This window comes from Dendrobates tinctorius, unplaced genomic scaffold, assembly GCF_039654945.1.
Source record: "Dendrobates tinctorius isolate UK_male_01 unplaced genomic scaffold, ASM3965494v1 ptg000321l, whole genome shotgun sequence".
Classification (NCBI taxonomy): Eukaryota; Metazoa; Chordata; class Amphibia; order Anura; family Dendrobatidae; genus Dendrobates; species Dendrobates tinctorius.
In genome coordinates this window covers 195,987-223,545 of record NW_027361988.1, presented here as the reverse complement: position 1 = coordinate 223,545, position 27,559 = coordinate 195,987, and the positions used below count along the sequence as shown (strand labels likewise).

Below are 27,559 nucleotides of genomic sequence, written 5' to 3'. Positions count from 1 at the left end.
GGAGGACTATAGGAAAATGAATGAAAAAAACGAAGAAAATAAGAATAAAAATGAGACTGTCTCTGCTGAAATGGATATCACTATACCAGTGGAGAATATTGATAATATCAAAAACAAAGCAACAGTAAAACCAATAGAAGTATTAAAACCAATAGAGGTATTAAAATCTACCAGAATGATAGATATTATTAATAAAAAAAGAGGTACTGTGGAGTGTAATAATAAATGTGATACGGAAAATATTAGTAAAAAAACTGTTACTAATATTGAAGTGATGACAAATGGAGATATAGATAAAAATATTTTTTTAAAACCACCACCTATTAAGACCACTAAAATGACGGCACCGCTTGTTGAAGCCATAAATCACCTTGAGAGCATTAAGGAACAAATGAAACGTTTGAATGTAAATAAAATTAATAGCAATCTGATGGACACAATAAATCCAAATACAGATATGAGTAAAATTATTACACCCACTCCGATAGAAATTGCATCACCGTCCCTTATGGAATTTCCTGATTCCACACCGATATCACTATTGGATTTTTCTATTTATGATGATGATTCATCTAATACAACTAACGGTGAATTGACTTTAATTGACAATTCCAACACAAATAATACAGCCACTGTTCCTTTTTTGCCACGAGCACTGAAAAGTACACAGATCAAAGATATAAAAAACTTTTTTTCTCCAAAAAATGGCAAAAGAAAAGGTCCTTTAGAGGAAGCAGAGGGGGGAGAAAAAAAGAAAGGGAAAGTGAAATAATAAAAAATAATCATGAAAATAATATTTTTAATCTATCTTCATATGTCCTCACAATAGAAGAGAAGAAAGTTCTCTCCAAAGGTTTAACTTTCTGTCCTATGCATAAAACCAACGACTTTGATCTTTTCCTAGACCTACAAGTATTCATTAGGAAATTAACATTAAAACGACACTTTTTATTAAAAGAATCAAATCAGATACCAAACTCCAAAAATGATAAAGAAAGTGATTTCTCAAATAATGAAATTATTGAAACTGGATTTCATTTGGATGTACCTGTCAAGTCAAATTTCTATCCCATTGAAAATAAGGGTCATTTTTTGAATGTATTTAACGATATTGTACAAAAGAAATTCAAAGAAATTACATCTATTAAAGACACAAATTATTATAAAAATAAATTAAATAGGGGTGAAAAATTGGCGTTACAGGCATTGAAGACTAATACTGATATCATAATTCGGTCAGCAGATAAGGGAGGAGGGATAATTATTCAGAATAGATCTGATTATTTTAAAGAGGCAATGAGAATACTATCCGATGATAAATATTATAGTAAAAACTCATTTGAAATCATCCCAGGAATAAAATTAAACTATGATATATTAATCCAGGATGGCAAAAAAACGAACATTTTTAATAAAAAGGAATTAAAATTTCTTACTGTTCAAAATCCACGAATTCCTTTCTTTTATCACCTACCAAAAATTCATAAGAGCTTGGTAAACCCCCCAGGGAGACCAATTATTTCAGGGATAGGTTCTTTAACAAGTAACCTATCACACTATATCGACAGAATTATGGTAACTAATATTCCATTGTTAAAAAGCTACATTAGAGACTCTACTCATCTTATTCAATTCCTACAACAAATACAATGGAAATCAGGCTATCTTTTTCTTACTATGGATGTATCTTCATTATACTCAAATATACCACACAACTTGGGGTTAGCCTGTTTTAACAAGATTTTAATAAGAGACAATAGGTTATCTAAAGACCAAAAGAAGTTTTTATTAAAAGGCATGGATTTTATTTTAAGAAATAACTATTTTACATTTGATGGATATTTATACCACCAGAAGCTCGGGACCGCGATGGGCTCGAAGGTCGCACCTACATATGCAAATATTTTTATGGGGGTTTTTGAAGAATTTTATATTTTTAATACCAAGTGGTGTAATAATTTAATTATGTACAAGAGATTTATTGATGACCTTTTCTTTATCTGGGATAACTCTGATAGTAGCATTAGCAACTTTATTGATGACATTAATAACAATAACTGGGGACTATCGTTTACCTCAGTTTATGAATATGAGAGCATTAATTTTTTAGATATAACTATTTTTATCAAGGATAACACTATTCTAACCAAAACCTTTTTTAAAAATGTGGATATTAATAGTTACATTCCCTTTGACAGTGGACACTATGGAAAATGGCTGAGAAATATCCCAGAGAACCAGTTCAAGAGGATTAGAAAAAATTGTTCTAGCTTTGAGGATTTTAAAGACCAAGCTGATATTCTAAAAAATAGGTTTATGAATAAAAAATACCCCAATAATCTGATTATAAGTGCTTACAATAGATGTGTCAATATACCACAAAACACTCTTATTCATGGACAAAAAACAGTCAAACCCGATAATAAAAAATTCATGATAAATTTTATCACTCAATATTGTGCCGAACACACAAGAATTCGGAAAATTTTATGTGATAACTGGTATATACTTTTAAATGATCCTATACTGCAAAAATTTCTACCTAAGAATCCAGGAATAACATTCAGAAGGGCACCAACTATTAAGGGATTGGTGGCCCCCAGTCGACCAAAAACTGAACTTACAATGAATCCAATTCAGGCCCCTTTGAAAGGGATTTATAAATGTGGAAGGAGAAATTGTCTCTGTTGTAATATCATTACCCATAGAATAAAATTTGTAAAATCATCTATTACTAATGAAATTTTTCCTATAAAGAATTATTTGAGCTGCACTACTGAATTTGTGATATACCTCATTGAGTGTGGGTGCGGAAAACAATATGTGGGAAGAACAACCCAAGCGCTACATTTAAGAGTTAACTCGCATAGATGTAACATCAAAAAAGGTTTTTTACAACATGGTCTTTCTAGACATTTCACTATAAAACATAATAAGGATCCAAGTGAACTAAAAATTAGCCCAATCGAACACATTCCTGTTAATGTTCCTGACAGGTTAAAACAATTGAATAGAAAAGAAGTATTTTGGATCTATAGGTTAAATACACTCAAACCATTTGGTTTAAACGAAATTTCAGAAGTTTTTCTTTAGAATAGAACAAATTTGATGATTTTCTCTTCTAATAATTTTTTATAAGCTTATACCTGTTATTTAGAATTAATTTTATCCAATTTGGTATGTTTTATCCCCTTTTTCATGTGCGACTTTTTTATTCCATGTCCTTTTATTTTCATGTATTTTACCTCTATAATGTGATAATTTTCTCCTTTTTATATATTTTATCATATATTTTATATGCATTTTATATGCATGTGTTCATATTCCTGTACAAAAGATGAATTCCCCCCTCTTCCCCTCCTTTATATTTCTCTCCATCTACATGGGATAATACGGGTAGCGATCCTGGTCTTCTTCACCAAACGCTGCGCAGGTCTTCCGTGGCCAGCACCTTTCCCCTCTGACTATCTGTTAGTCTGAAAAATTGGTGAATGAAACCAACACTCCTTCCCTAAGTGATGTGTGATAGTTTTTTCCACGGACACACATATATATATATATAAAAAAAATTTTTAATTGATGTTTCACGCAATTTTAAAAGAGCAAAAGTAAGTCTCCTTCATTGTCTAATAAATTATACACATCAGTTTTTATTATAACATTTTTATTAAAACTTTTTATTATAACTTTTTATTATAAATTTAATCTCTCTCCACCAGTTCTTTTTTCTCCATCTCCGCCAAGTATGACCTGTCTGTGGTTCATTGCACTGGGATATACATTTCTTTGTCAAAAGTCCCTTTTAGTTGCCATAAGTTCGTTTTTTCAGCATATATAAAAAAACTTTTTTTAGCATATAAAAACTTTTCTTTGGTCTTCTTTTCTTCTTTTTTCTTTTCTTCATTTTTTCCTATAATAAAAACATTGCTTTTAATGAATTGAGATTAACAAGTATATTAGTTCAAACTGTGATACTTTGAACCCTGACATTTGCACCAGATGACATGTGACCTTTCTTTGGCGCCGCTTTTTGAAATCTTGCTGTATATAACCTGTGACAGTTCTATTTGATCATATATTGTCATCCCCTGATGAAGAAATGGTATACATTTCGAAACGCGTTGGGAAATAAATGAATTAATCTTTTTTCCTAAATATTGGATTGGTGAATTCATCTGGCAGCGCACAAAAGTCCAAGAATTTATTCCTAATACTGATGTGAAGGAAGAAGTGACGTACTGCTGTAGATGAAGATGTATTGCTGTTACCGAGTAAAGAGTCCTGTAGCCATAGTGGATATGCTGTGCCCTGAAGAGAATAAAGCTGAGTTGTTAAAGTTGCTTCCAGCCTCTGTCTGCAGTCAATCGGGTCCCCAAAGTGAACAGCATATGGGTGATGTAACAGCCTCTGTTAAATATTAATAATTCGTTAAATATTTCTTATTACACCCAGTTCTGTAGAATGCTTTAGCTTACATGACATAGGCTATTTTTAAGTTTAGCCTTGAGGTAAATGTCAAACTCCATATATGTAGAGACCACGTGCTTTAGGAGACGTATATAATTCATGGCTAACTGTAGAGGTCGCTCTTCTTCCCTCACCATCATGAGACACAGACGCAAGATGACATAACTCAACAGCTGGTATGTTACTTGACTACGAAGAAGCCGAACTGAGAGACAGACGCCATTTGCCATGTGAGATCCCGGAGAGAAAGAAGAATACATGCTGCTTTGCTATGAACAATGGACAATATCTCTTTCACTTATTTTTTATTCACCTGTTTTTCTGTAATAACCTTTCTTTGATGGAAGAATCCAAATAAACCACTATATTTTTATCTGGTAACTAGTCCTGAGTATTTTACAGGATATGCATTATTTTACATTGGAGAGCCAGCCAGATCTGAATTTTTGTACTTTTTTGCGGATTTCCCTCAACTTACCCACACGGGGGATTGGACTTTGCTAACGTCAAATCATATGTGCAAGTTATCGGGAATTCCACTACTTACAAGAATCACACAGAACCTAGAAGTAAGAATTGCCAGATAGATTGAGAAGTACTACAAGTGCCAAAGTGCCAGACGTGCTGAAACCAAGACAACAGGAACCCAGCGTTGTCCATCAAAGGAACAAGCTGAGACATTTCAAGGTAAGATAAAATGGATGTCATTAATTGTCTTGCTAAGCAGAGTAAATTGAAATTTAAGTCTGTAGACAATTCTAATTCAGAAGTTTTATGGTTAAGTTTATATGCCGAGTGTGAACTCGAGAATCAGAGGTTAGATTCTAAGTTTTTCAATAGAGAAAGAGAGAGATTAAAAAATATTCTACAGATGGTAGATATATTTCATAGATCTGTGTCAGAGAAATCCAAAAATGATTGTTGTGATGTTCTCGAGATTGACTATAATCAAGTGTCTGTAGCGGCCATTGAAGGTGACCTTGCAGACGTGGAACAAGATGGAGAAGTAGGAGGAGAGTTCAGAACTGACGTAGAGGACGTACAAGGGAAAGACGTACCACTAAAAATAGACAACTCACAGGCCCAAATCCGAAGGAAAAGTTTGCTACAGATATGCAAAATAATACCTGCATATGACAACAAAATGCATGTTTGTAGAAACTCTGAGGTTTTTGAAAGTTGTGTTGACAAATTTGATTTATCTAACGAGGAGAAGAATCAGTTGTTCAAAATGTGGATCCCTGTAAATTTTGCTAGGAGATTGTCTTTAAAGTTATCTGGTGAAACACATGAGAATTTAACTGATAAAGACAGATTAAAAATTCTCATTTTTTGTTCATCAAATGAAAATCATCCAGATATTGATATTCTTCAAAAATTAAGGATTGGTCGGAAGGAATGTACTTTTACGTTCATGTCCATATATGAACGTTTGTATAGAATGCTGAGTGAGAATGTCAAAACACCGTCCCTCATAAGGAGTTTTGTAAGCAAATTTTGGTTTCTAAATCCTGCATCTCGTGTTATTGCATCACAAAAAGATTCTTTGTTTGAATGTGCGCAATCTCTTGATTTTGCCAGAAAACACGAGAATCGTGAAAGGAAAGTAAATTGTGCTAATTTTGTAAAGACAGGCAGAGTAAAATCTTATCAGAAGCTTGTATTAGCAAAACCTTCTAAAATGAGTTTTCCCCAAAATCAAATATATGAAGAACAGAGGAGATCACATGTTTGTTATAAGCCATATGGAATGATGCAAAGGAACACCGAAAAGACACAAATTGAATTAAGAAAAATGATGAGTTTTGATCTTCTTTCTGTAACCAAGATGGCCGAATCTGACAGACAGAAACAGGTGGTGAGTGACATCATGGCCTGTAAACTGAATACTCTGCTCCAAGAATCTATCAGCTTTAAAATGGCAAGAACCTTTCAGGATATTTTTTGCAGAGAAATAAGTATGGGTGTAGGAATTGGCTAGAAAAAGTAATTATATATATATTTTGTGTAACAGTGTTATACAATTAGTGAGTTATATGTAATTATTTTATAGAGTATAATCCTGTAGTTTTATGGTTTGTGGATATATACATAGTCATACAGTATATATAGAGTGTTTGTAGAAGTAGAAATAGTAGAACTGTATTTTTTTAATGAAAATTAAAATCTACATCAGTAATAATATTTAGAATATGAATATGATATTAACCTTATCTTTTATGTTTCCTTAGAATTTTCATTTCAAAGCAGGACTTAATCGGGAAAAATTCTCTTACAAGGATTTATGCCTTTATTTACACTGGAAGTTGCAATAATTGCATGATTTTATATCTAACCCTTAAAAGGAAATAACTAACTGCATTCTAAAATATGTTCTGGGTGTGTGCTTTTCTGCATGGCTTGAATGACAACCACAGCAGGGGAAATTTGAACCTTGTTCTAATAATACAAGTATACCAGTATACTATGTCCCTGTTCCTTAGGGAAAGAATTTTTAAGGGGGTCTCAACTTTTGCAAAGCAATGGAATTTTTTTCCAGGCCTAAATGTCAAGTATAGCTATACAATATATATTTATGTCATGAGTATTTGGGGAATATTCAAAGAAATATTAAGACTAAATTTTAAATAGTTTACAATGCATTGATAATTAGGATAATTTGGGTTAAAATACGTGTATTCATGACACCTTCGTATGTGAGGTATTTGGTTTAAACTTAAATATGTGACACAGTCTGAATGACAGTGACTGAGTGTATGAGCAGCTGCTGAGCGAGTGATGTGATACGTTTGTATGAGGCCTCAGGATTCTGAATGAGGAAAAAAAAAAAAAAAAAACCCCAAAGCTTTTATCTTTAGGAGAAATATGCAGATCATTTAAATTATTAGAATATTAGGATATATAATGAAATATTATCTATACAACATATATTTCTGTATTTCTATAGTAATTATTATTTCTTGATTTAGTTAATTGTGGATAAGTGCAATCGCACATCAAAATGGTTTATGAAGAAAATCTACATTTAAATTAATTTTTCCAAAGGATAATTTTATGATATTCAAATTAATTTTGATGGTTACACATCTTCAGACAAATAATGGTATAAGCAAGTATAAATTCACATAATTTATACATGAATTATTTTTAATTTTGGTTTTGATAAATGAATTATTTCATAGAACAATATTTTTTGGTATTAAGGGGGAAATATGTTTTTGATCCTGACTACATCATCACATTTGATTAATACCTCTTCTTCACACATTTTAATAGAAAAAAATATTAATAAGGTACAATGGTATAAGTATTGGGTATAATAACAAGTATTATAAAGAGTCATTTCTTTACACTAAGAGGAATTACATGCAAAGTTGCATAATTTGAATATTTTGGTAACACAAGCTTATGACAATTATGAAATAATCCAGATCATGGAAATATTAAGGGTATATGTTACTGAAGACATAACTACTCTGCATCAACATAAAGGCCTTATTCTTATTTTTATTTTTATTCTTATTTTTCATTATTTTTAATTCTTTCACCAATATTTAGTAAAGTAATATCTACTGAGAATATTGCTTCATTAAATATAGCAATTATATGGTTCTTTTACTAAGGAAAATGTTTCACTTCTGAGTTATATGCAACAATTCTTTTATTCATTCATTCGCTCACTCATATATTCTTATTTTGGTTCATGGCTTTACATTCCTACATATTATTAGTATAATAAATATATTCCTTATTAATAAAGATGAAAACACTGGTTACATAAAACACAGTGACACCTATGGGTTGAAAAAGGTAATTACACCTATGACATAAAAATGTTCTATCACATGAAAAAAATGGATAATAATGTATTATCACTTATTATTGGTTTATTATTTCAAATATTGAAATCCATATACGGTACAAATTCTGATAATAATTATATGGATATTACTGATTGCTATGGTACGCTGTGATATTATAGGATAGGAAAATTACCAGATTTGGTATAGGATAGGGAATGAAGACTTCAAGCAAGATACTGAAATTATGTTAATAAAGACTTTTCACATTTCTAAACTTCATTGATTCTTATCAGTTGCAAGAAGAAGAATGCCGCGATCCAGAAGTCCCAGAAGGTAACAAAGCTATGATTACTGAGTAACTGTGTTAATTACAAGTGCAGTATCCACCACTGACAGTCACAAGTGCAGTATTCACCACCGACAGTCACAAGTGCAGTATCCACCACTGACAGTCACAATTAAAGTGTCTAACCTGACAACCAGAGGACGATGATCCTATGATGCTGAGATGAACTGTGTTATCACGTTCTTACCAAGTTCCAGAGGTTTTCAATCACCTGTAAAGCTTCAATGTAAAGCTGGTGAACAATGAAGGTAATTAACCCTGACATATGTCCTGTGCATTAGGACAAGGACTGGTTATGGTGCTATTTTTAGCAAGGAAGAGTCATTTTAACCCTTGCTTTGCTGACCAAAGACGTCACACCTGTTCAAAGACCAGTACCGATGGAGGATTCCAGAATATCCAAGGCGAGCCAATGTAAGCCCAGGTTTTTAAAGATGACACTGCACAGATATTAAAGCTGCATTTCATCTATAGACTTTGATTTTATATACAACACGATTTCTACAACATCTATATGCTAGAGAAAAACTGTATTTTTAAAAGAACCAAGAAGAAGACAGAAGACATCAAAATGAAGACCAGATGACACCAGATGATGACTGGACCTGAGATACTTCAATTTAGACTTAGGGAAGTATAATTATACATATTTTATATGAATATTGTTCACGGCTTACCATAACATGAATTCACATCAATTATGTCATTGAGTACTTATAACGGTAATCTGATATTATTATTATTATTATTATTATTATTATTATTATTATTGATATTAAATTATTTTGTCAAAGAAGAAGAAAAGAAGAAAAAAGATCTCATTATATTTTGAGGGTTCCAATTAATGTCTGTCTCCCTCAAAAGGGGGAATTGTTAAATATTATTAGTTATGGATTTATATTAGTTATGGAGTTGTATTCTTATATGTTCTGTATGGGACATTGCCTTCCATTGCATGTGCTATTTTAGCAAGTTGTAAATGTCAGCTCACTACATATTTAAGTTTAGCCTTGAGGTAAATGTCAAACTCCATATATAGCGAGATCACGTGCTTCAAGAGACGTATATAATTCATGGTTAACTGTAGAGGCCGCTGTCTTCTTCCCTCACCATCATGAGAGACAGACACGAAGATGTCGCCTGTGTTGGGCCATGACATGACATAACAGCTGGTATATTACTTGACGACTATGTGAGAAGCCGAACTGAGACACAGCAGCTATTTGCTATTCAGGATCCCGGAGAGAAGAAGAATACATGTTACTTTTGCCATGTGGGATCTCAGAGCATGATCTAATGGACAATATCTCTTTCACCTATTTTTATTCACCTGTTTTTCAGTAATAACCTTTCTTTGATGGAAGAATCCAAATAAACCACTATATTTTTATCTGGTAACTAGTCCTGAGTATTTTACAGGATAAGCATTATTTTACAACCCCCCATGGAACTTATCTAGATGTGTGGTGAGTACTTTGAACCCCCAAAAGCTTCACAGAAGTTTATTACGTACAGCCGTAAAATTAAAAAATCATATTTTTCAACAAAAATGTGCAAATTGCCTCTTCAGAGAAAAAGAGGACTTGAACTCTATAGCGCCACCTGTTGGTAGTAGCAATCCTGCAAGTCACAATCAAAACTTTAACGAGTCTTGTAATATGACTTAGGATAAAATGATCTTTTCACCCCCAATTTTTATTTTCCCAAGGGTAACAAGACCCCAAAATTTATTGTGCTATTGTCCTGAGTACGCTGATGTCACGATCCCGCCGCTGACACCATTAAGTCACGGACAGAGGGATGCGATGCACTGCCGACACACGATCACAGGCACAGTGGGGCTTATCTTAGTTATCCCACCGCTGTCACCATGTGATAAAAAAACAGCAAGCTAGGCTTAGCCTAACAATTTATCACATGGGGGTTATTTTGGTTGTCCCAACACTGCCCACAATACTTCACAAAACTTTTCAGTTCCACTTTGGAACTCGCAGCTCTCTGGCGCCCCTTACCCTCAGGTCAGCAAGGGAACTACACCTGGGATAATTTGTCACTGGCCGGCTGCTTCAATGAGGTCTGGCCACCCAGCATGCTGCAGCGAGGGAATTATAAAATGCTCTGGCTGCAGCCACCCAATAGCTTATAAAACCCCTTCCGTCACTCTCAGCTGTACCCAGGGCCCAGATCACACCTTGCTGCCACCAGCTCCAGAGCTTCTCTGATTAAGTTATAAACTTAATAGAGGGGTTTGAAGCCAACCCAATTCAGTAGCAATTATCTTAAAGGCACGTGTTCGTTTTTAGAGCATGAAGACAGACTAATAAAGTTATCATTTATTCCCCAAAAGGGGGCAGTGATTACACAGATAAAAAAAGTTATAAATTTGAGACATTAGGTATGTATAATACAAATATAAATGGGATTAACATTGGGATCAACACTTACAGTTGCTTAATGGTCTTTAGGCTAACCATGTGGGGAGAGGCATAGCCACAAATCTCCCTGCATCTGGGGTCCTTTCAGCACGGGCTCTGCATTTCGAATGCCTGATTTTTGGGAGGGAATACCTTATAGCTTTGAATTTGTGACATCATAAAAGAGGCAGTCTAGGGATGTTCTAGCTATAACTTTTATTTTTTTTGCTAATGACACTGTATGGCGGCTCATTTTTTGCAGGACAAGATGACGTTTTCAGCGTTTATTTATATCCATCTTTTTGATCGCATGTTATTCCACTTTTTGCTTGGCGGTATGATGATAAAGCATTCTTAGCCTTGTTTTTTTAATGGGTTCAATAAAGGGGTTAATTAGTGGGAGTTTTATAGAGCGGGTCGTTACGGACATGGCGATACTAAATATGTGTACTTTTTTTATTTACATAAAGAAATGAATTTATTGAGGAATATTTTTTTCTTTATTTAGGAATTTTTAAAAAATTATTTTTACACATGTTAATTTTTTTTTTTACTTTTTCACTTTTTCCCAGGGTATAACATTACTATATTGTGTCAGAGTGTACGAGGCATCTGACAAGCCACCTCCCTGCAGGACCCCGCGGCCATCTTGGACCCAGGGACCTGTAGGGAGGAGGCTCAAGGAACAATGTGGTCACATTGCATTGGTCTGAGGGTCTCATGGAAGCACGCAAGGAACCCCTTCCCTGCGCGATGCTTTCCTATGTCACAGGAACACTGCGATCATGTTTGATCGCAGTGTGCCAGGGGTTAATATGACGGGAGCAGTCCATGACTGCTCCTGGCATATAGTGCCAGTTGTGATAATCAGTTGACACTCGGCTGCGATCAACCGCACTTTCTCTGTGAACGTGGCTGATCGCGTATGATGTACTATTCTGTCCATGGGAATGATCATTTCCGGTGACTACCTCTTGAAGCTCGCCAAGATTGTGCAAAGCAGTCATCGAAGCAAAAGATGACTACTTTGAAGAACCTAGAATATAAGACATATTTTCAGTTGTTTCACACTTTTTTGTTAATTATATAATTCCACATGTGTTAATTCAAAGTTTCGATGCCTTCAGAGTGAATCCACAATTTTCATAGTCATGAAAATAAAGAAAACTCTTTGAATGAGGTGTGTCCAAACTTGGTCTGTACTGTACGTCACCTCACTCTATACATTGAACTTTGGGGTACATGTTTTTTCTATTAGTCACCTATTGATTAACCTTAAGGGGGTGAATTATGGGTATAGTTTTACATTTGGAACTAATAAAGTTTAGTTTTATCCTTTTAGCAGCAAACATGAGGAATGACAAGAGACAACCCATTTAAGATTCTATTTTGGTTAAAACTATTCCAACATTATGAACATAAAAGACTTCTCCCCTATGTGACATCGCTGATGTTTATTAACAGTTGATTTCCAAGTAAAATATTTCCCACATTAAGAAAATGAAAAAGGCTTCTCCTCTGTGTGACTGCTCTGATGTCTAACGAGAATTGCTTTCCGGTTAAAACATTTCCCACATTCTGAACAGGTAAAAAGGCTTCTCCCTGTGTGTGTTCTTTGATGGCAATCAAGATCTATTTTCCATTTAAAACATTTCCCACATTCTGAACATGGATATGGCTTCTCTGCTGTGTGAATTCTCTCATGTGTATCAAGACTTGAATTCTGAGTAAAACATTTCCCACATTCTGAACATGAAAAAAGCTTCTCTCCTATGTGAGTTCTCTGGTGATCAACCAAATTTGACTTCTGGTTAAAACATTTCCCACAATCTGAACAGGAAAAAGGCTTCTCCCCCGTGTGAGTTCTATGCTGAGTAACAAAATGTGATTTATCTGCAAAACATTTCCCACATTCTGAACATGAAAAAGGCTTCTCTCCTGTGTGAGTTCTTTGGTGTTTAACAAGATCCCCTTTCTGGTTAAAACATTTCCCACATTCTGAACAAAAAAAGGCTTCTCTCCTGTGAGTTCTTTGGTGCTTAACAAGATCCCCTTTCTGGTTAACACATTTCCCACATTCTGAAGAGGAAAAAGGCTTCTCCCCTGTGTGAGTTCTATGGTGATTAACCAAATCTGATTTCTGGTTAAAACATTTCCCACATTCTGAAGAGGAAAAAGGCTTCTTCCCTGTGTGAGTTGTATGGTAAGTAACAAAATGTGATTTATCTGCAAAACATTTCCCACAGTCTGAATAGGAAAAAGGCTTCTCCCGTGTGTGCATTCTCTGGTAACAAAATAAGATTTCTTGTTAAAAAATTTCCCACAATCTATGATGTTTATTAACAGTTGATTTCCAAGTAAAATATTTCCCACATTAAGAAAATGAAAATGGCTTCTCGTCTGTGTGAGGTCTCTGATGTCTAACAAGAATCGCTTTCCGGTTAAAACATTTCCCACATTCTGAACAGGAAAAAAGGCTTCTCTCCTGTGTGCGATCTTTGATGGCGATCAAGATCTATTTTCCATTTAAAACATTTCCCACATTCTGAACATGAATATGGCTTCTCTGCTGTGTGAATTCTCTTATGTGTAACAAGACTTGAAATCTGAGTAAAACATTTCCCACATTCTGAACATCAAAAAGGTTTTTCTCCTGTGTGAGTTCTTTGGTGCTTAGCAAGAACCCCTTTCTGGTTAAAACATTTCCCACATTCTGAACAGGAAAAAGGCTTCTCCCCTGTGTGAGTTCTATGGTGAGTAACAAAATGTGATTTATCTGCAAAACATTTCCCACATTCTGAACAGGAAAAAGGCTTCTCCCCTGTGTGAATTCTCTGGTGTTTAACTAAATTTGATTTCTGGTTAAAACATTTCCCACATTCTGAACAGGAAAAAGGCTTCTCCCCTGTGTGAGTTCTCTGATGTTTAACAAAATGTGATTTCCGGTTAAAACATTTCCCACAATCTGAACAGGAAAAAGGCTTCTCCCTTCTGTGAGTTCTCTGGTGTTTAACAAAATATGATTTCTGCTTAAAACATTTCCCACAATCTGAACAGGAAAAAGGCTTCTCCCCAGTGTGAATTCTATGGTGATCAACCAAATCTGATTTCTGGTTAAAACATTTCCAACATTCTGAACAGGAAAAAGGCTTCTCCCCTGTGTGAGTTCTCTGGTGTTTAACAAAATGTGATTTCTGGTTAAAACATTTCCCACAATATGAACAGGAAAAAGGCTTCTCCCCTGTGTGAGTTCTCTGGTGTCTAACCAAACTTGATTTCTGGTTAAAACATTTCCCACATTCTGAACAGGAAAAAGGCTTCTCCCCTGTGTGAGTTTTCTGGTGTTTAACAAAATATGATTTCTGCTTAAAACATTTCCCACAATCTGAACAGGAAAAAGGCTTCTCCCCTGTGTGAGTTCTCTGGTGTTTAACCAAATTTGATTTCTGGTTAAAACATTTCCCACATTCTGAACAGGAAAAAGGCTTCTCCCCTGTGTGAGTTCTATGATGATTAACCAAATCTGATTTCTGGTTAAAACATTTCCCACATTCTGAACAGGAAAAAGGCTTCTTCCCCGTGTGAGTTCTATGGTGAGTGGCAAAATGTAATTTATCTGCAAAACATCTCCCACATTCTGAATAGGAAAAAGGCTTCTCCCCTGTGTGAGTTCTATGGTGAGTGGCAAAATGTAATTTATCTGCAAAACATCTCCCACATTCTGAACAGGAAAAAGGCTTCTCCCCTGTGTGCATTCTCTGGTGTGTAACAAAATGAGATTTGTTGTTAAAAGATTTCCCGCAATCTGAACAAGAAAATGAATTTTTTGCTTTAGGAGCAGTTTGTTTTTTAATGCCTCTTTTGTGACTTTGAGTTTCCTTAGTAGTCAGTAATGAATCAGAAGATGGGACCTGTTTCATAGGATCAGATGACAGATCTTTGCTGTGAATGGATGATGGTATATCTGGAGTAATAGCAATCACTTCAGTTGTATCTTGTAGGATCTCAAGATCATCAGATTTAAAAATTAAAGATGTCAGCTGTTCTTTTGAACTCCTGTTACAGTCATCTGCCAAGACAAAGAACAATTTTCTTTCATGAAATATCATTGAGTTTTATATTTTTGAACATTTCTACTTAAAGAAGTTGCCCACTACTGTAATTTTTTTTCATAAATCTTGTTATTATGTGCCACTAAAAACATCCACTGTGTTTATTTTAGCAATATTACCTTTTATGATGCTCTAGCAGCACAATTTCAGTGCTGGCTCCAGGTCTCATGGGCTTAATCGACAACTTCCTTTCTCCCAACTTACTGTGCTCTAATACTACAAGTTCCATGATGCATTGCACTGGCCTGTAAGCCAGCACCTAGCACACCCACTCCAAAACACACCCAAACCCCTCCCTCCCCTCTCTTCAATCTGAAGCATCTTATTGTAAGGGTCTGTGCACACGTTGTGGATTCTACTGTAGATCCGCAGTGGATTTGGCCCTGCGGATCCGCAGCAGATTCTCCTGCATTGTACAGTACCATTATAGTCAATGTAAAACAAAAACCGCTGTGCACATGGTGCAGAAAATCCGCAGCATAAACGCTGAGGGTTCATTTCTGCAGCATGTCAATTCTTTGTGCAGATTCCGCAGCGTTTTACACCTGCTCCATTATAAGAATCCGCAGGTGTCAAAACGCAGGTGAAAGCCGCACAAAATCCGCTATAAATCCGCAGGTAAAACGCCAGTCATTGTACCTGCGGATATAGCAAAATCCACACAGAAAAATCCACAGCACAATCCGCCACGCGTTCACATAAAACACATTGCAAGCATCATGAGCGCACACACACAGGAGCGTGCACAGACACAGACGTTCTTAATAATAAGTCCCCATGTACACACCGTTATAGTGCTGAGAGCTATAAGGCTGTGTGCACACCGGGCGGATTCCAGGGCGGATTATTCCACACAGAATCCACAGCTCTTGGCAGATAATGCAGGTGCGTTATTGATGCGTTTGTCATGTGTTTTTTCATGTTTTTCACATACAGATTGCTATGAGTTTTTGTAAGCCAAATAAAGGTATGTTATTTAACAAAAAATGATTTGTGATGTCATTTCTGTCCGACCTCCTCTTTTACATTTGTCCAACCCACACTCCATTACATACACAGATAGAGAGATATGGGATAGATAGATATGGCATTGATAGATAAATAAATAGATACAGATATGGGATAGATAGATATGGGATAGATAGATAGATCCATATATCTATCTATACTATCTATAGATATATCCATAGATATTTCCAGATATTTCTATAGATATTTCCATATCCATGTTTATTAATGAACAATGTTTCATTTTAATAAATAAAAAAAATGGCGTGGGCTCCCGCGCAATTTTCTGTGCCAGAGGGTGAAAGTCGACGGCCAGGGGACAATATTTGTAGCCTGGGAAGGGGATAATACCCATGGCCTTTTCCCAGGCTATGAATATCAGCCGGCAGCTGTCTTCATAGCCTTTACTGGCTATTAAAATAGGAGACCCCCAAAAAAATGACGTGGGGTCCCACACAATTTTATAGCCAGAAAGGCTACGCAGACAGCTGCGGGCTGATATTCATAGCATAGAAAAGGGCCATAGATATTGGACCCCACTGGCTACAAATACCAGCCCGCAGTCGCCCCAGAAATGGTGCATCTATAAGATGCGCCAATTCTGGCACTTAGCCCCTCTCTTCCCACTCCCATGTAACGGTGGGATATGGGGTAATAAGGGGTTAATGTCAGCTTGCTATTGGAAAATGGCCCGGTTAATAATGGAGAGGCGTCAATAAGACGCCTATCCATTATTAACCTTATAGTAATAAAGGGTTAAAAAAACACACACACATAAGAATAAAGTAGTTTAATGAAATAAAACACAACATGGAATTCATATTTTTTTTGCATGCCCAGATCCAAGCGACGCCCTTGGTCTCCTGTAATAAAAAGTAATGAAATAAACAAGCAAACCGTATACTCCCTGCCCAACACAGTCCAATTAATAACAAGTGTCCCACTATGATCTCCCCTACAGAAGAGTGACATCAGGTGAGTGGGCCTCCCAGTGATGAACTGACAGGAGACTGGCTCCTGCAGTGCATCACTGAGGTTACATGAGTTCAGGCTCTCACTTAACAGCAATGCTGCATGAGAATTGGGATTATTGTTAGGGTTACGGGACCTCTTTCCCGGCGGCGGAGGGATACACAGCGGAGGATTACCTCTGCCTGTTATTTTATTGCTGGGGCCCCTGGAGAGCGGTCGCATCAGCTGATGCGACTGCTCTATACGGGAGCTAGTCTTGGGACCCTCATTGTTATCTGGACTACAGCGGAAAGGTGAGTATAGGTTGCTTTATTATTTTATTTTTATTACAGGAGATTGATGGCTTCATGTAATTAGGTGATTGTACTCTGTTATGTGTTGAATGTTATATGTATGTTCTATATGTTGTATGTTCTGTATGTGTTTTTTTTTACATTCAACACATTAGCCGGAAGATGGGACTACTACTGTCTCATCATTGGCTAATGTGTCACTCACTGACAGTGTACCAGGCATCGCCCGATGGGACTTGTAGTCCAATCGGACAATGCCTGCCTGCATAAACACGCACGCACACACACTCACACACCCGCACAGCCCCGGCACCACCCGCACAGCACGCAGACCCCCCCGCACAGCCCTGGCCAAACCGCACAGCCTGCCCACCCCCCCGCACAGCCGGCATAAAGCCCGCAGACCCTCACAAGGCCAGTCCACCCCCTGCACAGTCAGCAGACAGCCCGCAGACCCCCGCATGGCCCGTCCACCCCCCGCACAGCTGGCAGACAGCCCGTAGACCCCGCACGGCTTGCCCACCCCCCGCACAGCTGGCAGACAGCCCGCAGACCCAAACACGGCCCGTCCACCCGCCACATAGCCAGCAGACAGCCTGCAGACCCTGGCACGGCTCACCCACTCCCCCGCACAGCAACCCGCAGACCCCCGTGCAACCTGTCCACCCATTGCATAGCCGACAGACAGCCCGTCCACCCCCCGCACAGCCCCGTCCACCCCCGCACAGCCCCGTCCACCCCCTGCACAGCCCCGTCCACCCCCTGCACAGCCCCATCCACCCCCTGCACAGTCCCGTCACTCTTGATGGGTGAGAAGACAGATGCTGCAGAGTGACGGGGCTGTGACATGTGGTGCAGCACCGCCCACACACTGCTGTGACTCTTGATGAGTGACAGCAGTGTGTTGATGCTGGGTCACGCCTGCTGATGATGTCACATCAATTTCCAGAGTCAGGAAATTGACGTGACATTAGCGGATGTTAGCGGCGGCTGCAGTCTGGGGGTCACGTGACCCGGAATCAGCTACCTGCATAGTGCCGCTCACAGGCAGAATTGGCAACGCAAGGTAATTACAAAAATCATTAGGAGCCCCGGGGGATACAATGGGGGGTTACTAAAAAAGTAAACTGTCCATAAAAATGGCAAGCTATGCAAAAAACTTTAATTATTTACCAAGACAATGACAGTTCACAGTCTAATAGAAAACCTTGTTGGATGAGCCAGTAGTGTGCGGTGTTCAACTGTTTGTTCATTCTGCCTCCCAAATATCAAATAAAAAAACAGATAAGGCAGGTTACAGTTAATGCTATAGTTAGGGTTAGTGTTAATGCTATAGGGTTAGGGTTTCTTCTAAAGTTAGGGGTAGGGTAAAGAATTAGGTTTTACTCAATTGTCTGCCCAATAATTTGGTCACGTCAGTCACGTCGCAGTTTTGTATTTACGAAAAAAAAATGAAAACTTATAAAATGGCCCTTCAGTATTATAGTGGAGGAGGCTTATGCACTTTTATGTTCTGACAGCGAAGAAAGTATTGAAGAAAGCATACAGGATAGTATTGCATACATAAGTATACATTAGAGTACAAATTATAATACTTTCCCCATTTTTTAATAAATGCAAATACACCAAACACATCCCTCCCCCTTCCCATAACAAGAACCCCCCCGTCACGCATCTACAATCCTTAGCCATGCATTACAATGTTGTACACTTTTTTATAACCCTAATATCCTATTTTTGATGAGTTCTGCGGAAGCCAATCCGGGAAAGTCCAACCAGCCCCCCCAGATATTCTCTTGCCTCTTTTCATGTAGACGCTTCGCTCCATAAGGATTACAAAATTAACTCATTTTTACAAATTCCTTCCTAGTAGGAGGATTTTCATCTAACGCAGTGTTTCTCAACTCCAGTCCTCAAGACCCACCAACAGTTCATGTTTTCAGGATTTCCTTAGTATTGCACAGGTGATAATTTCATCACCTGCTCACCTGCTCAAGCATTAATAGCATCACCTGTGCAATACTAAGGAAATCCTGAAAACATGACCTGTTGGAGGGTCTTGAGGACTGGAGTTGAGAAACACTGATCTAACCAGTGCAGTGTGATAGTCTTCTTTGCAACATAAAGCAGTCTGGCTATTGCTGGCCTACCCCATTCATCCAACGCCACCTCCTCTACATGTCCTAAAATACACGTCAATGGATCTCGAGTAATATTTGCTTCCGACACTCTTTCTACTAAATTTAGGACCCCGAACCAAAATGCCTGTAATCATGGACAAGACCATAGCATATGAAGAATATCTGCTTCATCCATCGTACATCTCGGACATCCAGAATCTGCCCTTAGTCCAGCCTTTTTCATCCACACAGGTGTCCTGTATACCCCATGTATAGTGTATAACTGCGACCCCCTCCCAGATCCACTCATAGATATTCTAGGGACATATTGTAAAACCGACTCCCACTGCTCATCCGATATGTCTCCCAAATCCCTTGTCCATTTGGATCTAGCCATCAATGGGTGTCTATCCAAAAACATATCCAGCAATCCCCTGTGAATTATCGATATAAGACCCCTAGTGCCCCTCTGGGGGCCAAGCGTATTCAATATACTGTCATTCTGTATCACTATCGGTGACCTTCACTGTCTAGAGAATGCGTGTCGCAGCTGCAGATACTGGTAAAACATAGTATGCTCCAAAGGGAACTCTTTCCTAAGTGTTTCAAATGTTTTAAATGTCTCACCATCTAGCACAGCGGTGGGGAATCTTTTTTCTGCCAAGGGCCATTTGGATAATTATACCATCCTTCGGGGGCCGTACAAACTCTGCCCACAAAGTACATCCTGACTGTGGTACTGGCTTAATCTTTCATTGCATGCCCTTCAATGTTCAGTAGTGAACACTGCATGTATGTGCTCACAGAGCAAGAAAAATTAATGAGCTTGTGGCAATCAAAATACAGCTCCCTGCCCAAGAATGCGGTCCCTGAGAATCTGCTCGGGGGGGCCTGATAAAAGGTCATCGAGGGCCGTAAATGGCCCTGGGGCCTGAGGTTCCCCACCCCTGATCTAGCAACAGCGACACATACCATATACCTATTCTTCTCCACTGTCCAAAATTCCGTAGACTTAGCAGTTCAGTCAGCCGGGGGTCAAACCAACTGGCTTTGTATCTCGGGTATTCCCCTATACCCCTCCATAGCTTTATTTTTTTCCACAGTTTCAGATTTTGGCATTTTAACGACACTAGTCAATGCCTGCCCAGAAATGCACCAGAACATGACAGACTATTCAAAATCAGACCCATCATCGAAGACTTGACAGGAAAGTTCTTAAAGCTCTACACCCCAACAGAAAACATTTCCATTGATGAGTCCCTTGTAAAATTGAAAGGAAGACTGCACCTCAAGCAATTTATTCCTTCTAAGAGGGCAAGGTTCAGAATAAAGTTCTATAAAATGTGCGAGAGTTCAACCGGATACACATCAGCTTTACACATTTATGAGGGGAAAGATAGCCAACTAAACCCACCAGGATGCCCTACTTATCTGGGGTCATCTGGAAAAATCGTTTGGGAGCTGATAACTCCATTTTTACAAAAAGGCTACAATCTCAATGTTGACAACTACTACACCAGCATACCCCTATTTAAAAGTCTGGTTGGAAATAACATAGGGGCTTGTGGGACCATTCACAAAAACCGTCAGGGGTTTCCACAATCATTGGTCAGCAAAAAGTTCCGAAAGGTGCAGTCAGGGGCTTTACACAATGGAGAGCTGCTTGTCCTTAAGTATAAGGATAAAAAAGATATATTTATCCTGAGCTCGATCCACACAGATGCCACAAGGGCCCCTGCAGACCAACAGGGATCCACTACTCCAAAACCTGTGTCTGTCATTGACTACAACAAATATATGGGGGTGTGGACCTTGCAGATCAGGTTCTACAACCATACTAGGTATCAAGAAAATCATATACCTGTATATATTTGTGTACAAACCGACCTGTGTATAAGCCGACCCCCTTAATTTTGCCACAAAAAACTGGGAAAACGTATTGACTCTTATATAAAAGCCGAGTGATAATGGTGGTCCAAGAAGAAACTCCATAGATAAACCCCCCCATATGCTGCTGCACAAGGGTTAATGCTGCCCTATAAGATGCTCCATACATATCCCCATAATATGCTGCTGCACAAGGGTTAATGCTGCCCCATAAATGCCCCCCATATGCTGCACCACAAGGGTTATTGCTGCCCCATAAATACCCCCATATGCTGCTCCACAAGGGTTAATGCTGCCCCATAAATACCCCCCATATGCTGCACCACAAGGGTTAATGCTGCCCCATAAATACCCCCATATGCTGCTCCACAAGGGTTAATGCTGCCCCATAAATACCCCCCATATGCTGCTCCACAAGGGTTAATGCTGCCCCATAAATACTCCCCATATGCTGCTCCACAAGGATTAATGCTGCCCCATAAATACCCCCCATATGCTGCTCCACAAGGATTAATGCTGCCCCATAAATACCCCCATATGCTGCTCCACAAGGATTAATGCTGCCCCATAAATACCCCCCATATGCTGCTCCACAAGGGCTAATGCTGCCCCATAAGATACTCCATAAATCGCCCTTATTTGCTGCTGCAACTGCAATAAAAAAAAAAAACATACTCACCTCTCCGTCGCTGAGGGCCAGGTGCCGGTGTCCTGAGCCCCTGGCAGTGGCGATATTAGCCTGTCCCCTTTCCAAGCCGTGCCCCGCTGTGTCCCCTGGATCTCTGCGTTGACAGCAGAGGGAGCGCACTGACTATGTCATCGCGCCTTCTGCCGTCACAGCAGGAGGACCCGGAGACACAGTGGTGCACGGCTTGGAATGGGGACAGGTGAATATCACTCTGCCCCCGTCATACTCACCCCTCCTAGCGCAAGGTGTTCTCTACAGCGGCAGCCCCTGCATCTCGCTCTGCCATCTGCTTCCTGCATTCAGATGGTCACATGGTACCGCTCATTAAATATGCGCATATTCATGAATTTAATGAGCGGTACCACGTGTCCGCTGAATGCAGGAAGCAGATGGCAGAGGGAGACGCAGGGGCTGCAGAGAAGTGCCAGGAGAGGTAAGTATGGTCTCTGACACCCCAGCTCCCCCTCTCCGCCCACTCCCTCGGTATATGATTCGCGTATAAGCCGAGAGGGGGACTTTCAGCCCAAAAATCTCGGCTTATACACGAGTATATACAGTATCTGGTATAAAAAGTTAGTCATGTATTTGTTTCAGGTGGCCACATATAATTCTTTTGTGTTATACAAAAAAGCCGGAAATGCAGATACTTTCCTTGATTATCAGGAAAAGGTCACTGAAAATCTTGTTTTTGAAATTTTTGTCCCCGCCAATCCTTTAGAATGTGAAGATGTCAGAAGACTCACTGAGCGACATTTTATTGCACTCATCCCAGTAACTGAAACAAGAAAGAACCCCAGAGAAGATGTCGTGTATGTTCCTAGAGAGGAATGAGGCATGATCCCCGCTATTATTACCCACAATGCCCATCATTGCCAGCCTTATGCCTCCATGACAGCTTTACAATCCTCCACACAGAACCACGTTTTTGAACTGTTTTGACATTCAAGCATTTGGATTATTTAGTGACAGACACATTTGAGTAGAGCTGACTTACCAATTTCCGGGGGTAGGTGGGGGGAGGTCTCCAGAGACACGAGCTGGGCACAATATATTGGGCACTACAATGACATTTCTGCAATTTTTTCTAAACCTTCCACTACGAGTTTCTGGAAATTATCCTTGTAGTGAAAATGGTCACTATATCCCTAGATGAATTCCCAGAGGGGTGTCATTTCCAAAATGTGCACAAGAAATATAATTCACCGCACACTTTTCTTGGATATTATGCAAAATTAGTGAATTTTATTCAAAAACATCCAGTCCACAGAAAAAAAGTGCCAGAACAGAAAAATTAGCATATACAACCTAGATACCCATACCCAATGTTTCTATCCTCCCGGATCTTAGTTATGGGGTACTACAAAAACAGAGAGAGGACAATATAAGAAAACATATATGACAATATATACATATGACTAATACATAAAAACCATATATACAAAATGATTATGTACAAAAGGGGGAGACTGCTAATACAAGATGAAGGGAAACCACGGTTTAAACAAGGATTGTTAGTGATAGAAATCCAGAATTTGTAAATATGGAAATAAATACAGCAACACAAATTATGGAGCATACGTAGAATGTATTGTATTGATAGACGAACGCTGTAAGCTAAAGCACAAGGAAGAAGAAAAAACAAGAGGCGATTCTGTTACCTTGGTAACTGTTTGTCACTCATTGTTGGCAGTGGTGGGATAACTAAGATAAGCCCCCGGCCCATGTGATTGCTGTGTACTGGCCAAATGCCATACAACCCCTTTTCCTGACAATGCCTATAATATTGTGGCTATTGTGAGGCTTAGAAAAAAAATTATATCCAGCAAAATGACACCAGCGATGACGGCGCCTGCACAGTAGCATCTATAAGTAAGACATAGAGGTTACTGGACAGGGGCCGCTGGTGACATTTTGCTGGATGTAATTTTTTTTTTCTAAGCCTCACAATAGCCACAATATTATAGGCATTATCACCAATAATATCAATGTTATTATATGCATTATGTAATAATGGGGGCAGGTCAGTGAGGGGTCAGCGACCTGTCATAAGCCAATACAGAGGAATATGTAATCAGAGCACCACATAAAGCCCCGCCCACAGCCCCACCCACAGCCCCGCCCCAGAGCACGAGAATCTCATTACCTGAAAACTACAAATACAGATTACACAACAGTAAACCAGAGTTGCCCTCATTTATGGTGGACCATTGGAGCTACTATGGATCCTGAGGAAAGATTAGAGAAATACTATTGCTCCCCATTTCAGGAGAGATTGTGCAGTAATCTGAATTCCTTAGGATCAGAAACAATGTAATTTATGACACGGAGTGAATCCATGAAACCAGGGCTCGAGCCAACACATCTCCTGCAGGCAGGGCCGTATTTGCCATTAGGCACTGGAGGACCCGTGCCTAGGACGGGGCTTAGCGGTATGGCGGCACCTGAGCGAGTGTTTTTTTTTTTTTTGGTTTAAATTTGGTCCGGTGTCGGCCCTTATCCTCGTTTACTCCCCCCCCTGCGCCATCCCCTGCCATCATACTCACCTCCTCCAGGCTCCAGTGGTGTCTGTTGCAGGCTGCTCCGATGGTCCTGCACGGCTGCCAGGATGTCTGTCTTCTTCCTGTCTCAGCGTGCGGTCCAGGGGGAGAATGGGGGCCAGGGGGAAGACTGAGCAGCGGGGTGGGGGGGCAATAAATGATCCGGGGGGAGAATGGCGGCCAGGGAAAAAACTGAGCAGCGGGGGAGGGGGGGATGAGCGCCAGGGGGGGCAATAAATGATCCAGGGGGGAGAATGGGGGTCTGGCGAGACTGAGCAGCGGGGAGGAATGAGCGGGGGAATGAGCGGGGGGGTTTAATGAGTGCCAGGGGGAGAATGGGGGCCGGGGGGAGACTGAGCAGATTTTTTTTAATACCTGCAGTAGCGGCAGCAGCAATATATGGGGGCATAAACTGTGGGGCATCTTCTGTGGGCAGCATATGGGGGCATAATCTATGGAGCATCTTTTGGGGGCAGCATATGGGAGCATATTCAATGGAGCATCTTATGGGGGCATATTCAGTGGAGCATCTTATGGGGGCAGCATATGGGGCATATTCAATGGAGCATCTTATGGGGGGCAGCATATGGGGGCATATGGGGGCATATTCAATGGAGCATCTTATGGGGGCAGCATATGGGGGCATATTCAGTGGAGCACCTTACGGGGCTTATTCAGTGGAGCATCATATGTGGGCATATTCAGTGGAGCATCTTATGGAGGCAGCATATGGGGCCATATTCAGTGGAGCATCTTATGGGGCAGCATATGGGGCATATTCAGTGGAGCATCATATGGGGGCATATTCAGTGGAGCATCTTATGGGGGCAGCATATGGGGGCATATTCAGAGGAGTATCTTATGGGGGGCAGCATACGGGGGCATATTCATTGGAACATCTTTTGGGGGCAGCATATGGGGGCATATTCAGTGGAGCATCTTATGGGGGCAGCATATGGGGGCATAATCAGTGGAGCATCATATGGGGCATATTCAGTGGAGCATCTTATGGGGGCAGCATATGGGAGCATATTCAGTGGAGCATCTTATGGGGCAGCATATGGGCATATTCAGTGGAGCATCATATGGGGGCATATTCAGTGGAGCATCTTATGGGGGCAGCATATGGGGGCATATTCAGTGGTGCATCATATTGGGGCATATTCAGTGGAGCATCTTATGGGGGCAGCATATGGGGGCATATTCAGTGGAGCATCTTATGAGGGGCAGCATATGGGGGCATATTCAGTGGAGCATCTTATGAGGGGCAGCATATGGGGGCATATTCAGTGGAGCATCTTATGAGGGCAGCAAATGGGGGCATATTCAGTGGAGCATCTTATGGGGGAGCATATGGAAGCATATTCAGTGGAGCATCTTATGGGAGCAGCATATGGGGGTATATTCAATGGAGCATCTTATGGGGCCTATTCTATGGAGCATTTTATAGGGCATAAACTATGGAATGTCTTATGGGGCCATAACCTCTATGGAGCAGCATATGGGGCATATTATTCCATGGAGCATCTTATGGGGCCATTATTAACCTCTGTGCAGCATTATATGGGGTGCATTTTGTATGGAGCATCTTATGGGGACATCATGAACTGTATGGAGCATTATATGGGGCTCCTGATTCAATATGGATATTCACAAAGGGGTCACTTTGTGGGATTCTCTGGATATCTGAAAGAAAGACTTTAAGCACTGGCACTTTACTTATCTCTGCATATCCATTATACACATTCCATTGCTGTTAGTATTGCTACATGTGTGTTTTTTCTGTACCTGAATTCCTTATCATATGGAGCTCTTTTATTATGTGACCCGTCTTTATGTACTTCATTGTCTATATTATTAACTTTTCAGAATAAAACTATTTTTTATTATTTTCCTTGGTGGATGTCTTTACTCCATGTGTTTTTGTATACAATGAATCAATGTATATTACAGCCATCAGCCATGCACAGCTTAGAGATCTATCATGGCAGAGGTGGAATGTTTGTCCTGTAGATTATCACAATCCTCCTTGAAGTTAGTTGGTTTTAATACAAATTGAAAAGTCAGGATAAAGGGAAACTCTGCTGTTATTGGACAGAAATTCACACTTGGCCTCACTGCACATTTACTGCTGTCGCTCATAAAAGGGAAGTTTAGCCAGAAAGACTGGACCTGGTCTTGTAGGGACCATGAGACATTCAGCAGCACAGAAGGGAGAGAAGATTCATCCGATAAGATCTCAGGGATCTAGGAAGCCAACAGCATCATTACCCTCCGCTTTCTCTTACAGGCCCAGCATAATACCTTTCTTCAAGTGATTTTGTAACTTGTCAGCACATTCTACGTACGCTGTCATTTGGCTTTATAGTTACAGATCTGGGCAGGTAACGGTCAGCGTCTCCTAATGTGAAGGAGAGAATGGCTAATGAAATCAATTATTAAACCTTATATAAGTCAGTTCAGATATGGTGTACCAAGATGGCGTCTGTGTCTTCAGACACCTTGGAAGGAATCCTTGGAATGCAGAAGCTGAGATACTGGATACCATATATGGAAGTGAAGCTGAAATGGACCTATCATAGACTGACACTGGCTACTCAGAAGATTGTGTGACACCCATTTCCTGTCTCTTTGTCTTGAGAATAAACTTCAGTTGTGTGCAAGCCTTTGCTGAGAAAGGAGTAGACATCTAACTCTGTGTTCAGTGTGACTCTTTAAGAGCACACTGCCTATATTGGGTCAGGTACAAGCAACCATATAGCTCTCTCTTTAAGGTATCACCCTCACACTAATCCCAGGGGGTAGGAGGATCCTCCAGGTTGTAAGGTCTATAGAAAAGGGCTTTCAATGCCCAAAGTCACTTGCACAGTTTTGGTGGAGGAGAAAGTTGTGATCTAGAGGCAAAATGGTGA

General features: G+C 39.6%; 1 pseudogene; it reads right to left on the bottom strand.

Annotated features, from left to right (window-relative positions):
* Positions 1–15,418, bottom strand: part of LOC141073985 (uncharacterized) — a 51,774-nt pseudogene extending 36,356 nt beyond the window's left edge.
* Positions 15,419–27,559: the final 12,141 nt, after the last annotated feature.